This window comes from Cornus florida, unplaced genomic scaffold (genome assembly GCF_030987335.1).
Source record: "Cornus florida cultivar Cherokee Brave unplaced genomic scaffold, ASM3098733v1 CherokeeBrave_3.0.0_Hap2_Chr02, whole genome shotgun sequence".
NCBI lineage: Eukaryota > Viridiplantae > Streptophyta > Magnoliopsida > Cornales > Cornaceae > Cornus > Cornus florida.
In genome coordinates this window covers 49,484,456-49,498,248 of record NW_026775572.1, presented here as the reverse complement: position 1 = coordinate 49,498,248, position 13,793 = coordinate 49,484,456, and positions in this window count along the sequence as shown.

The following is a 13,793-nucleotide window of genomic DNA, read 5'->3' as shown; positions in this document are numbered from 1 at the left end:
TCCACTGTCGTCGCCGTTTGATTTGACAAACTGTGGTCATCGGCGAATCAATCACTTCCGTCTTTCCCGCCGCCACCGCAACCACCTCCACCATGACCTCTTTCACCACCGTCGCCACTGTAGCTACCTCTCTCCATTTTCTCAAACCCTCAACGAAGGATCTGTGTGTGAGGGTTTGTGACTTGTGAAAGAAGGGGTTTTTTATATAGGGGAAAAGAGCTGTGGGGGTAGAAAATGAGGAGGAGGAGGAGGGAGAGGGAGAAGGGAAATAGAGGCAAAAAAGAGAGGCAGAGAGGGAAAGAGGAAGGTTTACAGAGAGAGGGGCGGTGGTGAATGTGATGGGTAGTTTGGTCATAAAAAAATAGTCAATATGAGGTCAAAGGGTAGTATAGTCCTTTAACACCTCAGAGTGCTCTGACTCAGTCAAAAATTGACATTTGGGGTGTGAGTGAAATGTTAAACCACTAATTTAAATATATGTGAAATCTAAAACCAAAATGTTAATATAGGTGTAATATGACCTAACCACAGGGGGTGTAAGTGTAATTTACCCTTTATTTAATCCATCATATAAGTGGTAAACAAGAAGGGAGCGTATCGAAGTTTTAAGAAATGTAAGAAAGGAACAAATTGTATATATTGCCTCACCCATATCCATACCAAAACCCAACAATTTTTTTTGGTAAATTATAGTTTTGTAATTAAAAAAAAAAAGAAGATATTTCATGATTTTTTTTTTATTAATTTTTGTTACACTTTCACCATGCCAAACATGTTTTATTCTCATATTTCTTGGAACGAAAAATCTTGCCAAACATGTTCTACCATGATTCTATTCGAAAATTCTTACTGCAAATTTTCGTCGCCAAACATTTTTTGTTCTCATTTCAGAATACCACATCACAAAATACTTGTTCTGTCCTAGGTTAGAGCATTACACTACACCACACAACACTTCCCAAACGGGCCTTTAGCATGTTCAAGCTTCCATTCCACCACTAAAAATAGAATTATGTTTGTTTTAGGTCGCATAAGAAGGAACTTCCTTCTTATGATGAGATGGCCTAATAAAACATCAATAAGTGTTAGAGTTTAAAAAAAAAAATTGAAAAAGAAAAAGATGACTATAGGGAATAGAAACTAATCCTTCTCTCTTTTTTTTCTCATGCAACAACATATATTACTTCTGTATTTTGAATCTAAAATCAAACATTATTCTGGAGAATATATATATATGTATGTATGTATGTTTGAACGAAATATTACCAAATTAAATAGCTTTTTCAATAGAAAAATCTAATAGATCTATTTTAATTATTTTTATTTGATGATAATCATCTTTAAACAATTAAATTTGGATGAGAAGTTTGTAATTAGATACAAAAAAAAAAAAAAAAAAAAAAAAAAAAAAAAAAAAAAAATGAACATGGAATGTTTTGTAATTTAGGAGAGATTGGAATAAGAAAAGAAAAAGAAAGGAAGATGAACATGAAAAGTTTTAAAATTTATATATAAGAAAAAAAAAAAAAAAATTCACTATTGATATCATGACAATGAATTCATATATCATTTTCCATGAATTTATAGTGATTATTTATCTCAACTCTCATGTATGACTGAAAGATGCCGATCTAATATATATATATATATATTTTCTCCAGCACAATGTTTGATTTTGGATTCAAAACACAGAAATAATATATATCCCCGCGTGAGAGAGAAAGAGGCAAGTTTCTACTTTTTTTTTCTTTTAAAACTTAAACACACGTTGATATTTTATTGGGCCACCTTATCATAAGAAGGAGGTTCTTCTTATGCGGCCTAATGCAAGTATTGTTCTTAAAATTGTGTATGTCTTTCACAAAAATAAAAGTAAAAATAAAAATAAATAATAATAATAATAATAATAATGTATTCAAAATCTTTTACTTATTCAGAATCAAATCAAACACAATGTTGATCTTTATACGGTAGAGATCAAAACGTAAGACACCTCTGATAAAATTATTTCTTCTATCTTTTTTCCGAGTAATCAAACAGATTCTTGTTAATTTTCCTGTAAATGTAAGCAAAATGTTGTAAATAATTGAGTAACTTCTAATAAATGAAAATAAGTATACTGTTTTCCGGTAAATTAAGGTTATTTTGGTTTTCGACCTTTTATGTGTTATTTAGAATTTAATTTTAGTAGTTTGACTGGATGAGCCTGTTTTTTTTTTTTTGAAGTACTTTATAGTTACTTGTATTAGTTGTTGCCCATCGCAACTCTTGGTTTAGGGCTCTGGTCAGATCTAGTGATCATGATAAGGAGGAGAGAAAAAAAAAAAAACTTATACATTTTATTGATTTGGTTTTCATAGAAGATTTGACTGGGGTTGATCATTGTTTTTCTAATTTACGAAATGATGAATCTACCTTCTCTTCTTCAAAATGATGGATATAGCATATTTTTTTTATTCTAGAATACCATTTTTAAGCAAGTTGGATCTGTATACCAGCTATCTAACTCTTGTGAAGTAAAGCTTTCAATAATATATATAGCTAATAATATTCACAGTGTACATCATCCTAATTCAAAATGGTTTAGGAAATTCGTGTATTTCCTTGATTTTTGTCATTCAATGCTAGTCCATTATACTGGATATAATGCCAGAGGTTGGTTTTGGAAAAAGAAGGATGATCCTCTATTTATGGTTAGCTTTTTATCTTTTTGAAGAAAGGGAAGCAGCTTCCTATCTTTTATATTTTGATGTCTTTTAGCAGGGACTGCTACATATTCTGTACTTGAAATGGGATTTTGTATATGATGATAATTTTGTTGGCTTTTGCTTGTATTATAAACTTGATATATTGGTGAATTTTTTATTTATTACTAATTTTTCTCTTAAGTTCTAATCTTTTCCATGTTTGTTGTGTAGAGTAAAACATAAGTTTAAAAGTATGGTGCAGTATGTTGTATTATGCGGATAAAAAATTTTTACGACCCAACTTGCACAAAGCTTACATGTTGGCTACAGAAGTGTAATGATGAAGCTTCCAAATTAGCTTCCAAAGGAAGCTTAGAAATTCTTGGCCAACAAGAATAATTCTTGGGCAACAAATGCCATTTGGCTTTCAAAGGAAGCTTTGAAATATACTTGGACACCAAGTATTTTTGGGCTATATATAGTCTTGCACACATTTAATGAAAAGCATCCGGGATCATCAGTTGAGTGAATTTGTAATATCAATTAGAGAGTGTGAGAGTTTGGGTGTAATTGGGTTTTGGGTTTAAGCCACTTTGCCTTGTATATCTTTATTTCTACAGTGAAATATTGTTCTGTCTTCTCCCCATAGACGTAGGTATAACCGAATCACGTAAATCCTTGTCTCGTTTGTGTGTGTACTATTTATTTTTTCTTGTCATTAATTTTTCTTTTGTTCTCATAAACTCCTATTCAATCATTATTTCATAACAAACTGGTATCAGAGATCGGGTTCGTATATTGTGTACGGATACTGTTCACACGTACGATACTGCTCACAGATACTATTCGGATACTGTTCACAAAGACGGTACTATTCACTGAGAAATATTTTGGGAAGTTTTTTGAGATGTCGACAGGATACAAGATTAAGACATTTGATGGCAAGATTAATTAGCTTCAGTCTTTGGCACATTAAGATGCAGGGCTTGTTGACTTAGTAAGGTCTAAAGAAGGTGTTGTTCGGGAAGGACAAGTTGCCAACAACTATGTCCAATGAAGACAAGGATGAAGTCGATGAAAAATCGCACAGTGCGATTCTTTTTAATCTAGCTGATGAGGTGCTGCGTGAAGTTATTGATGAAGACACAGCAGCAAAGTTGTGGCTGAAATTGAAAAGTCTGTATATGATGAAGTCTCTCACTAATAGACTTTACCTGAAACATAGACTTTACACTCTTCGTATAAAGGAAGGTATGTTGATAACGAGCTAGTATCAAGCCCTTATTTTGTTGTGTTTTTTGCCTCCTTCCTATGAGCATTTTTTTACCACATTGCTTTAGGAGTTGAGGAAAAAGGTGTCTGGGAATATTGGAGATGAATAGGCTGATGGTCTATTTGTAGAGGCAAAAGTGACATAAAGAGTTCTGATAGTAGGGACAAATCTAGATCTCATAAAAATGTGGAATGCTACTACTGTCACAAGATAGGGTACATCATCAAGCACTGTCCCAAACTAAAGGCAAAGAATGGGAATGGAAAAGAGAAGGTTCAAGAAGCAGCTTCTATGACAACTGTTACAACGAGTGATTCGGAAAGTGATGAATATGTTCTCATGACAACCTTGTGTTCAGGTATGTCATTTAATGACAGTTGGATTCTTGATTCTGGTTGTTCCGTTCATAGTAGGGATTCTTTCTTTTCTTATAAAGAGGTGAAAGGTGGTTCAATTTTCACGACAAACATGAAAGCTTTCAAAATTTTGGGAATTGGAATAGTCAAGATCAAGACGCACAATGGGTTGGTGAGAACATTGTCAGATGTGCGACATGTATTGGATCTGAAGATGAATCTTATTTTAATAGGTGTGCTAGACTCCAAAGATTACAAGGTTGTAACAGAGGGTGGAACAATGATGGTCGTGAAGGATTCTCTTATGGTGCTATAGGGCACCGAGATGAAAATTTTGTATCTTTTCCAAGGGAATACAGTAACTGGTGGAGCTTCTACAGGGTCTTCTACAATTATCAAAAATCTATGTTCGGGTCTCGCCAAAAGAAGAGTTTGAAAGAGGAGTTACGATCCTAGTTCTCAAAAGGGTTGTAAGGGGACTATACAACGTGATGGGAGAATGAAATCCTTTTTCTGATGGCAACCAAAATTGCAGCAGTCCTTACAGGGAGGCAGACCTATGAGGACAGGTGTGATATTGACTTGCAATAATCTTGGTGGCAATGAGATAGTCCATTTGAATGCCATTAAGATGCGTGGAAGACAAAAAGTAATTCACAATAGAGATGTGTGGAAAAGTTAAGGACGCCCATGTAGACACTAAAATTTAGTGGGCTTTGGTTTTAACGAATGAACCCATTAAATATAGGCCTAATGTTTAAATAAATTATTTAATTTACCAGGCTTGGTCCACTTAAATTATTTAATTAGCCCAGCCTAGATAATTAAATGAAACGATAATTATTCCTAATAAAATATATTTTGAATAATTATCTTTAAGGATAATTATCACAATATAACCGGCTCGGCCCAATTATAGTTTTATCCTTATCAGGAGATGACACGTGTCATCATCCTATTAATCCAAGAAGCCTATAAATAGAGGCCTGGAGGAAGAAAAAGGGGAGAGGATTCAGAATTCAGAAGTCTACAAATTCAGACACAAATTCAGAATTCAGAAGTTCAGAGACTCAGAAATCCAGAGACTCAGAATTCAGACACAAATTCAGAATCGAAACCCAAAAGCGAAGAACATCAAGCACATCCAACAGCGTGCCGTTCTTCATTAAATTCCACAGTGATTCAAGAACAAGCTCGTGCAGCCCTTGGATTCAACCAACCAAAAACAAGGAGATCGAATCAGATGACCATTCTTTTTTGGTAAAAGATATTACAAGGACTGTACTCCACATTCATAAATTAATAAAATTCTATTTTGCTCCATATTTTGTTTCTATTGCAGACTTACAAAATTTGTGTGTACAAATTTGTGGCACGCCCGGTGGGACAACCTTTGCCTCTCATCTCTTTCTCCTACCATCAAGTTTCTTCTCTATCAGATTCCATGGCTCCCCCTAAGATTCAGACAGACAAGAAAGCCCAAAAGAACATCGCTATTGCAAAGGTCGATGCTAAAGCCACCATGAAAAGTGGCACGAATACCAAATTAAGCGATGGAAGTACCTTGATGGGCCCTGTGACACGTAGTAAGTCCCAGGCGATGGCGTCATTCAAACTTCAGCAAGATGTGGTGAAAACTAATCCTGCAACACCGGCGAACGTGAAAACTCAACATGTCAAAAACCTTGACATTGTTCCAGAGGAGGCTCCACCACCAGATTCACTTCGTTCTATCTATGATGCTCACTCTAGTGTCGGTTCACCTCCAGAGTCACCACGTCAGACTTCGGAGCAATCAATCACTTCAAGGAACGTGGATTCTTAAGGCCTATCATATTAAGATGTGGTTGCTGCTATGATGACTAGAGCTGCTACAGTGGAGGAACAACTAGCAACTATGGCTTATTCCATTGAGAACCTCACAAAGACTATTGAAGAAAATGACTTACAAATCGCTACACTAATGAATAAATTGGAAGTTCAGACCTTCGGTGAAACACCAATGCCATCCGGGAATCGTGCAACTTTCACACCACCACCGTCTGGGAAACCTACATCTTCCACAGCAATACTAACGGAGAATCCAAATTCTACAACACAAGGTACTCACAGGGAGAATCCCAAACAGACGCCGGTGACAGAACAAGAGACCAGTCAAAACCAGACGTCGGGGATAGAACAGGCGACTGGTCAAACCAATCATACCTCTTCTTCAGTCTCTTCATTATCTGTCGAACAATTGCAAGATATGATAACGAATACAATCCGAGCTCAATATGGTGATGTCTTACAGAGCACTTTCATGTACTCAAAGCCCTATACAAGGATAATCGACAGTATGAGAATGCATGTAGGATACCAACCTCCAAAGATTCAGCAATTTGACGGAAAAGGTAACCCCAAGTAACACATTGCCTATTTTGTCGAGACTTGTAACAATGCCAGAACAGAGGGGGACTTACTAGTCAAACAGTTTGTCCGGTCCCTTAAAGGAAACGCGTTCGAGTGGTACACTGACCTAAAGTCAGAATTAATTGATAGTTGGGACCAGATGGAACGAGAATTCTTGAATAGGTTCTATAGCACTCGTCGTACTGTTAGTATGATAGAGTTAACTAACACGAAGCAATGGAAGGATGAGCCTGTAATCGACTACATTAATCGGTGGAGAGCCCTCAGTCTTGACTGCAAGGACCGTTTGTCAGAAGTATCTGCTATGGAGATGTGTATACAGGGAATGCATTGGGGCCTGCTCTACATTCTGTAAGGCATAAAACCTCGCACATTTGAGGAATTGGCTACGCGTGCCCATGACATAGAGATCAGTATGAAATCCCATGACGGCAAAAGTCCCGTGACTATAGAACCACGCAAAGATAAGAAGGATTGGAAGAAGGGCGACAAGTCATCAAAAAATGCGGCTAAAGATTTAATGGCTATCTCAACCACCCCAATCAAGATATCTGTTAAAGATGACAAGAAGGATGATAAAAAGCCTCGCCAGTTTCAAGAGAGGGAAAGACAGCGTCCTACGCTAAAGGAGTTAGAGAAGAAAGAATACCCCTTCCCCGATTCCGATGTTCCTGGCATCTTGGAATGTTTACTTGAAAGTAAAGTTATAGAACTCCCTGAATGCAAACGTCCTCCAGAGATGGGACGTATCAACGATCCAAAATATTGCAAATATCATCGCATTATCAGTCATCCAATTGAGAAGTGTTTTATCTTCAAGGAGGTGGTGATGAATCTGGCAAAACAAGGAAAAATCTTGTTGGATACAGACGAAGTTGTAACTTCAAATCATACTACTGCTACTTTGACAACCTCTGTCGTGGGGAGTGCTCGTTCTCAACCTTTAACTTTGGAGGTATCTTGCACAACTATCCAGTTTGGTTCATTGGAACCAATCCCAATCTATATTAGCCAAGGGAGTGTACGTGACATTTCAACATTTGGAAGGGTTTTTCTTCAGGATGATGAAGAAGGATGGACTCTAGTGACAAGAAAGAAACCACAGAAGCAACAAGCTGATATTTTTCAGACTAATTATTCTGACAGAGGGCAAAGGAAGAAGAAACCCCAATATCACCATAAACAGTCTGGCCATAACAGAAAATGGGTCAAGAAGACACAGTCAACTAAACACACCTCTATAAGCAAAAAGAGTCAGAAACCTATTACTTTGCAAGAGTTCTTTCCAAAAGGATACCTAAATGACGAAGTTGTAACAACTTACATGGTTTCAACTAAGAAAACAAGCCTTAATGATGAGAAGAACGAGGATCAAGATGAAGTCCAGACTGTAGAGAACCATAATACAGCCATCATTGAAAAATCTGATGATGATGAAGTGGTCAGAGGTACGTTTGAGTCATGTTGTGCACCAACTGTTTTCACGGACGAGGATCTTCAGTTGGGTTTGAAGCTGCACAATTGTCCTCTCTTCGTCTCCGGTTACATAAAAGAACGAAGAGTTACTCGTATTCTTATTGATGGTGGCTCGGCGGTGAATCTAATGCCAAAATTTATGATGAAAAATCTTGGCATCACAATTAACGAGTTATCGCGTAGCCGTCTTATTATTCAAGGTTTTAACCAAGGAGGACAGAGAGCTATCAGCATGATTCGGGCAAAGCTAACTATTGGCGAGCTCCAAGCAGAAACCTTATTCCATGTGATTGATGCAAAGACGTCCTACAATTTGTTGTTGGGAAGGCCTTGGATACATAGTAATGGCGTCATTCCATCGACTCTTCATCAGTGCTTCAAATTCTATAAAAATAGCGTACAAACGGTTGTGGCGGATCATAAGCCATTTACAGAGGCAGAATCTCATTTTGCCGATGCCAAGTTCTATATCGATCATGATACACCTTCGGAAGTGCCCATCCCAAGCCTTCCATCTACACAAGAGATTCAATCTACAAAAGCAAAAGAAGCATTAAGTGATCCACTAGACGTTTCAGTGACAGACATTGTAAAGGTAGCTAAAACGCGAGGGGTCTCGATAAAAGCACATCGGACGAAACCTATTTTAAAGTATGTTCCAAAATCTCAGCGACAAGAAGGGCAGGCACCTGTTATCGAGATAATTGAAACTAAGGAATTAAAATTAAAGATGTCACAAACCAAGGAAAAAGAAGATATTCAAAAGCTTAAAGGAGAGTTAACTCTTCCTCTCCCTAAGATTCAGAAGTCTTCGCCTTCCAAAGCTTAAAGGGTTCGTGCGGCCTTCTCAATCTATAGTTGATCATTTATCACTTCCAAAACAAAGGACCGACGAAGGATTCGATCCTAAAGTATACCAACTCTTGGCTAAGTCGGGTATGATTTTACAAATCCTGCAAGCCTTGGAAAACTGAATGCTGAGGTCACCGGTGAGAAGGTGCACGGCCTCAATGAGACACAGAAGAAGTTGAAAGATCAAGGGCATAAAATCATTTCACCTAAGTCTGGTCTCGGTTTCGTAGCTTCTAAGCCACTTCGAATTCAAATCACAAAGAGGGATAAGAAGTCAAGCACCTCATACATTGGGTTTGAAGAAGTTGAGGATGAACAAGATCAGCAGACTGGGCATAAAAAATCAGTCTTTGACCGTATAAGAGCTCCATGCGATCGAACATCTGTATTCAACAGGTTGTCAAGTCGAGAATCAAATGTTTCAAGTTCTCATATCAGCAATTTTCCTCGTAACTCTGTTTTTAATAGAATGAGCTTTCATGACCAAGGAAGAAAATCTGCACAACCTCAATCTCGAAAGTCAGTATTTTCTCGAATTGGTACTATCCATGATGCACCACTAAAAAACAGCAAGATTGTGAAGTCAGAAGAAGCTAACATCGACGTGGTGAATAATAGTGAGGTTCAGAGCCTAGTGCCTTCGCGAATGAAACGTAAGACAGAGATAGATGTCACCAATGATGTTACATTGAAAGCCCGAAGGCGAACCATTGTATTTACTAATCAATCAGCAAAAGTGGATAGAATAGAAGGCACTGGCGAATCGTCTTGTGTTAAAGAGGAACCTGACTGTGAACAACCAGATGATATCGAGAAAGCTCCACCAACACTAGAAGATGGGGGGCAGGCTACTGTTGATCAACTCAAAGAAATCAACTTAAGAACTGACGATCAACCCAAACCAGTTTTTGTTAGTGCATTCCTAAACCCCTCAGAAGAAAATGATTACTTTCAATTATTGTCTGAGTACAAGGATGTCTTTGCTTGGACATACAAAGAGATGCCCGGTCTTGATCTTAAAATTGCAGTGCACAATCTCGCTGTCAAACGTGGGACACGTCCGATTAAGCAGTCTCAACGTTTCTTCCGTCCAGAGCTAGTTCCAAGGATAAAGGAAGAACTCAACAAACTGATTGAAGTAGGGTTTGTCCGTGACGTCAAATATCCAACATGGATTTCGAGCATTGTTCCAGTGAAGAAGAAAAATGGACAGATTCGAATCTGTGTGGACTTTCGTGATTTGAATGAGGCATGCCCAAAAGATGATTTTCCTCTTCCCATCCCCGAGCTCACTGTAGATGCAACCACTGGACATGAAGCTCTCTCTTTTATGGATTGTTACTCTGGGTACAATCAGATAAGAATGACTCCGAGGGACGAGGAGTTAACTGCCTTTCGCACTCCTAAAGGCATATATTGTTACAAAGTTATGCCGTTTGGACTAAAAAATGCGGGAGCAACATACCAGCGCGCTATGCAAAGGATCTTCGACGACATACTCCACAAGATTGTTGAATGTCATGTTGATGACTTGGTGGTTAAGACAAAAGAACGAAGAAATCATTTACAGGATTTACGTACTGTCTTTAATCGCCTTCGAAAATATCAACTTAAGATGAATCCCCTTAAATGTGCATTTGGTGTGACTTCGGGGAAATTCCTGGGATACGTCGTACGTCATCGTGGTATTGAGATTGATCCTAATAAAATTGAGGCCATTCAAAAGATGCCACTACCAAAGAATTTACGTGAACTTAGAAGTTTACAAGGTCAACTTGCGTTCATTCGTCGGTTTATCTCAAATTTAGCGGGTCGTTGTCAGCCTTTTAACCGACTTCTAAAAAAAGATGTTCCATTTAATTGGGACCAATCATACCAAAATGCTTTTGATAGCATCAAAAAGTACCTTCTCAATTCTCCGGTATTGGGAGCACCGGTACCTGGAAAGCCACTCATACTTTACATTGCTGCGCAAGAAGAATCGCTGGGTGCCTTACTTGCTCAGAATAATGAAGAACATAAAGAGAAGGCATTGTATTATTTAAGTCGCAGACTCACCCCGACGGAGCGAAATTATCCTCCAATTGAAAAAACATGCCTCGCACTTGTCTTCGCTTCTAAGAAATTGAGGCATTATTTCTTGGCTCATACGATACATCTTGTTGCAAGGGCAGATCCTCTCAAATATGTCATGTCTAAGCCGGTCCTTTCTGGACGATTGGCGAGGTGGTCAATTTTGTTCAACGAATTTGAAATTATTTATGTGCCACGAAAAGCAGTAAAAGGACAAGTCTTAGCTGATTTCTTAGCTGACCATCCTATTCCAGCCGATTGGGAAATTTCTGAAGATTTTCCTGATGAAGAAGTCTTCCTTGTGGACATCCTCCCTCCATGGATGATGTTTTTTGATGGGACAGCACGATCAGATGGGGCTGGAGCAGGTGTAGTTTTTGTTTCTCCAAAGAGACATGTCATTCCATACTCTTTTGCACTTGCTGAAAACTGCTCAAATAATGTAGCTGAGTATCAAGCCTTGATTATCGGCCTTCAAATGGCGAATGAGATGAACATCACGGACCTCGAAATATATGGAGACTCTAAGTTGGTGATCAACCAACTTCTTAAAGAATATGAGGTTAAGAAAGATGATCTAGTACCGTACCATCGTTACGCCTCTCATTTGTTGGAACGGTTTGATAGCGTCATACTAGAGCACATTCCAAGAAAAGAAAATCGGATAGCTGATGCTTTGGTAAATTTGGCTACAACATTGGCGTTAACTGATGAAGACCTGGTTGATGTTCCTGTATGTCAAAGATGGGTCTTGCCACAAGTCTTGGAGGATAAATTTGAAGAAAGTAATGTGGTTTCTTGTTGGACACAAGAGGAAGAAGACTGGAGAATCCCTATCATTGATTATCTGGAACATGGAAAGCTTCCCGAAGACCTACGCCATAAGACTAAAATACGAAGGCGAGTACCTCGTTTCATCTATTACAACGATACATTGTATAGGCGTTCCTATGAGGGCCTTTTCCTTCGCTGCCTTGGAAATGATGAAGCAACGCATGCAATAAAGGAGGCACATTCTGGGATTTGTGGAGCTCATCAATCTGGTCCAAAGCTGCACTTTCGCGTCAAAAGAATGGGTTATTATTGGCCCACCATGGTCAAAGATTGCTTGGAGTATGCAAAAAGGTGTCAAGCCTGTCAATTATATGCCAACTTCATACACTAACCACCGGAACCATTACACCCTACTGTGACGTCATGGCCGTTCGATGCATGGGGATTAGATGTAGTTGGTCCTTTAGAAAAGTCTTCAAAAGGCCACTTGTATATCTTGGCTGCAACTAATTATTTTTCAAAATGGACGGAAGCTGCACCCTATAAACATGTGAAAAAGGAAACAATGGTTGACTTCATCAAGTCCAACATTATTTATCGATATGGTGTCCCTCGATACATCATCACTGATAACGGGACGAATTTTAAAAACAGTTGGGTAACTGACCTTTGTGAGAAATTTGGATTCAAACAACGTAAATCCTCCATGTACAATGCCCTTGCAAATGGTCTCGCAGAAGCATTCAATAAGAAAGTAGTCAACCAAACAAAGCGAGAGTGGCATGAGCGAATGGAAGAAGCATTATGGGCATACCGTACTACGCATCAGACACCTACTCAAGCAACTCCATATTCTCTGGTCTATGGCGTAGAAGCAGTTCTTCCATTGGAACAACAAATCCCTTCATTAAGGATAGCCATACAAGAAGGTCTTACAAGTGAAGAAAATGCCATCTTACGTCTTCAAAAACTGGAAGCATTGGATGGAAAGAGATTAGAAGCTCAACAACAGCTAGAGTGTTATCAAGCTCGACTTTCTAAAGCGTTCAATAAGAGAGTTCGACCTCGGTCATTTCAAGTTCGAGACTTCGTATTAGCTGTTCGTAGATCGATTGTCATAAATCGCAAGGGAAATAAATTTGTATCTAAATGGGATGGACCGTATGTTGTTCGCGAAGTTTATACTAACGGCGCATATCTCATTATTGATGAAGACGGAGTAAGAGTGGGGCCCATTAATGGCAAATTCCTGAAGCGCTACTACCCATGAAGGCAATGCTCCTGATCGTACGAGCTTAAACTGCACTATGCTCCTGGCCTACATGAGTTAAAACTGTGATTGCAAAAAAAAAAAAAAAAATTCTTTATAAACTCCTGGCCCGCAAAAGTATAAACTGTGAACGGTGAAACAAATAAATAATGATAACATCTTTGTAAATAAAATGGAGATAATAAATCATTTGTTTTATTGCTAAAATTCAAAGTTACAACTTTGTTTTTGGAAAAAAAAAAAAATGATGATCAATACTAAAATTCCATAGTGATAATTTCGTCACGTTCTTGCCATAATATCTCTTCCAGTTGCTTCACTACTTCAAGATCGCGATTCGAGATGACGTTAGCTTTTTCTATTGATTTTCGATCTTCCCAAAGTTTGGTGATGGCTTCCTTCTTCTGAGATAACTGTGCATCTGTTGTCGATATGAGGACTTTAAGCCCTTGAGTCTCTTCCCTGGCTTCCTGCAATTCTTTCACTAATCTAGCTTCTTTAAATTCAGCTTCACTCAAACCATCATCTTCTATAGACCTAGCGTTGGTGAGCTGTGCATCAATACTGGCCAATCGTTGGGATTGAGAGTCTGAAGTCATCATACAGGCATATGAAGAAGA